This window comes from Montipora capricornis, chromosome 3 (genome assembly GCF_036669925.1).
Source record: "Montipora capricornis isolate CH-2021 chromosome 3, ASM3666992v2, whole genome shotgun sequence".
Lineage (NCBI taxonomy): Eukaryota > Metazoa > Cnidaria > Anthozoa > Scleractinia > Acroporidae > Montipora > Montipora capricornis.
This window is the reverse complement of record NC_090885.1, coordinates 19,542,823-19,546,825: the sequence shown is the minus strand read 5'-3', so window position 1 is coordinate 19,546,825 and position 4,003 is coordinate 19,542,823.

Genomic DNA, 4,003 nt, shown 5'->3' with positions numbered 1-4,003 from the left:
AACTGCGAAGATCATAGCTTCACTTCATTTCATATCCGCAGTTCATATATGATTCATTTCATATACTATTTCATCACTTAGTTCTTTTCTAACGTATCAGCTGAGTTGCGAAATGTGCTATCTGATTTTATCCCTACCACTGGGTTTACTGGTTTTAAAAGAGAATCGAGAGTCGTATTTTGTACAGCGGCTTTTCTTGTTAATTAATATATCTTTAAGTATTGTGTATTTAGTTATATACCTGTACATGCTATGCATTTTAGCTGTAAATGTAATGTCTCGAAGATATTAGCTCTTGTAGTTATTCTGAAATTCGAGATGAAATAAAGTTTTTGCAAGCATGCATCTATGTATGAAGGGGGTAGTTTCTAAAGAAACTGTGGTGCTGCGTCGGTGGGGAAGTAGTATACAAAAATTTGGTTTTATCAACGGAGTTGATAATGTAAATTGGCCACCGTACAGAGATTCTAAAAGTTAAGAATCTCTGTACGGTGGCCAATTTACATTATCAACTCCGTTGATAAAACCAAATTTTTGCATGCGTGCATGTTACCTTTAGCTGGGCGCATGCGCACACTTTGTAATCTGCGACTTCAATGCTTACCATATGACAGATAAAATGACTTTTCACTTGAATATATAAGCCATCGAATTCTTATGTTAAATTGACAAGGGCGGTTTGGAGCTGTGAGTAGGCGTGGGATTTGTCACATATGGTTTAGGGGCCGACATATCTCTCCCTCCATGCCGTACCGGGAGGCGAGGTCGGCAGCAGAAAACAACGAAAGGCCAACTGCGTCCAAAAGCGATCACACAGGCCGAAATCCCGGGATGACTCGTTTGGTACGACGCTCCAGCGCCGGTGTCTGGAGGTACTGCGTTTTTCTGTCTTGTTCAAACATTCCATCCACGCATGCGTAAATGGTCTGGCTCTCCGTTACGTAGCCTACAAAAAAAAAAAAAAAAATGAAAATGAGGATGCTGGAATCGAGGGTTGCATTTGTACAGCGGCTTTTCTTGTTAATTAATATATCTTTTAGTATTGTGTTTTTAGTTTTGTACCTGTATATGCTATTTAGAGCGCGGTGTCTTGATCTTCAGTGGCTAAGCGGGAAGAATAGGCTATTTCCGAGTTCAAGCCTGCCTCATCTTCAAAGCGAGTCTAAGTGCGAAGTTTTTGTTATGAAAATTAGTTTTCATTCATATGTAAAGTAGAACTAATTACCATTACAAAAACTTCGCACTTAGACTCGCTTTGAAAGGGAGGCAGACATGAACTCGGAAATGGCCTATTGATTTAGCGTTTAAACTCCGCCTTCAAATCCAATCCACGGGCACGATTTCTGATTTTCCTTATTTTCTCGGCTACCACAAGTACCCAATTCAAATTACGAATTAACGGTAATCGTTAATTTAGAGAGGAGATCATGTTGCAACCTCCTCCCCGGTAATTTCAAACGAAAGTGGACGGCCCTGGGAACTAGTTGATAAGCAAGATCACACCTGGATTGGAATGGACTGCCGGAAAAAAGATTTTTATTGCTGTTGCGACGAAAAATCAACGCAATTTAATACACACTTTGTAATGAATCAACTCTTTCCTTGCTTTTATTAGGAGGAGTTAGATTAAACTGGCGAGACCGAATGGGCAAGCATCGGGAAGGCGGAAGATGTGTCTCCGGACAAAGTGGTTTCTACTCGATGAAATGATATATGAACTGCAGATATGAAATCAAGTGAAGCGATGATCCTCGCAGTTGTGAACGCAATTTTTGCAATTGCGTTAAGAGGCCTGAAAAATTCAGCACTTCAACGGGGTTTGAACCCCTTACCTCGCCATACCCGTGCGACGCTCTAACCAACTGACCTATGAAGCCAATGACGTTGGGAGCTGGTCATTTGTGGGTTCTAATGTTCCCGTGAGGAATGAATCAACGATGAAATGATATATGAAATGAATCATATATGAACTGCGGATATGAAATCAAGTGAAGCTATGATCCTTGCAGTTATGAACGCAATTTTTGCAATTGTGTAAAGAAGCCTGAATAATACAGCACTTCAACGGGTTCAAACCCCCTTGAAGTCCTTTTATTTTCAGGCTTCTTTACGCAATTGCAAAAATTGCGTTCACAACTGCGAGGATCATAGCTTCACTTGAGGTAGGTACTTGGTGTCTCTTTTTCTATTGTTTCAAATTTTTTTAAACAAGGTATAAAACGTTCAGTAATTATACAATTACCCTAACCTAACCCTAACGCTAACTCTAACGCTAACCCTAATCCTAACCCTCCAGGTTTTACTGTGTTTAGATAATTTTGTGCAATAGATAACCACTAACTGACAAAATACACCAAGTACCTACCTCACTTGATTTCATATCCGCAGTTCATATATGATCCATTTCATATATCATTTCATCGTTGATTCATTCCTTGCAGGAACATTAGAACCCACAAATGACTAGCTCCCAACGTCAGTGGCTTCATAGCTCAGTTGGTTAGAGCGTCGCACCGGTATCGCGAGGTCACGGGCTCAAACCCCGTTGAAGTGCTGAATTTTTCAGGCTTCTTTACGCAATTGCAAAAATTGCGTTCATAGCTGCGAGGATCATAGCTTCACTTAAATTGGTTTCTGTTGACGGGCCAAACTTTTCCTAAAGAAGATCGACGAATAAACAGTTTCTAATTCTCAAAATACTTGTAACAATTAAGAGGGCAAGAGACTCGTTTGGAATAAAAGCCTCCTTAGACTGGAATCTCAACCCCGGCTTACTTCTCTTTTGCGTGGCCTTAAATTAAAATTCGAGGCAGTTCTGTTGCATCTTGTGATAAAAATGCTATTCTTTAAGCGACAACGGAAATCATGCGCATATTTTGTAATATTTGTAAATATGCGCAAATCGTACGTAAAAGGTCTCAACCAAATTTTAATTTTCAAGTAGTGACTTTTCTAACTCATCGCTACCTACCGGTAAATATCTCTCGCTCTTGCTTGTGTCCTGCGCTGAAGGGCAGTAAAAATCCTAGTGAAATTATACTTATGACTCACTCAATCTCGGTTATGAGCTCATATACCCTATGACCTTTTATGGAGATGTTTCATTAAAGTGGAATAGTCCAGTTCAGAAATAATGACATTTAATAAAACAACCATTCCATTTGCACTCACTGGATATGAGATAGTTACTTTGGCAGTTAACCACCCAAAATACAAAACGCGCTCCTAAAATAAATGTTACTTTGCGAGAGAACGAAAGAAATTTACTGTTAGGTAGTTCTTGTGCATTGCGACTGAACTTCTTCGAGGATAAGCAGAACAAATAATTAATGTTAAAAAAAGTGGGATCACTAACCATTCATGAAAATAATAAGTCAGGTAATTATAACTAAGCATGATGGAATGACAGATACCTTGCTTGCCAACATTTTCACTCAGCACGCGCTTAATGTAAGACAAGAAGGAACGTTGCGACACTTCGCTCGCGCTGTAGAAATGCGCCGGAAAACTAAATGGGAAGGTCCTACAATCAGCGACTAAACTGTTTTCAGGTGATCACTTCATGAGATCAGTTAAACCCTTACAGTAACCTGATTTGTAAATCGAAAGTAAGCGACTGAATTTGGACATTGCCTCTTGCGCACGCGTACCTCTAAGTGTAAGTATCTTCGTGCTAAAGCTCGCGCAAGGAATTCTTTTCGTATTGTGACGCAAAAAGGCATCACTGCATCAAATGAAAGTATTCACTTGTTTTGCTCAGTTTGTACCGGAGGAACGATTTCCTTAGTTTTGGGTTAAGAGATAAGATTATAATTCGATATTGTTATTGGTTCAAAAAGAGTTTCATAAACTGAGGTTATTTACCAGCATACAGAGGTTTGTTTTCGGCGGAGAATTCTTTTCCGTGAAAAGCTAAAAGCGGAGTGATTTTAAGTCATTGATTTTTTATGCACAATTTTCGTTTTCTGTGTTCAGCAATTTCCATTTAGAGCAGGGATAACGT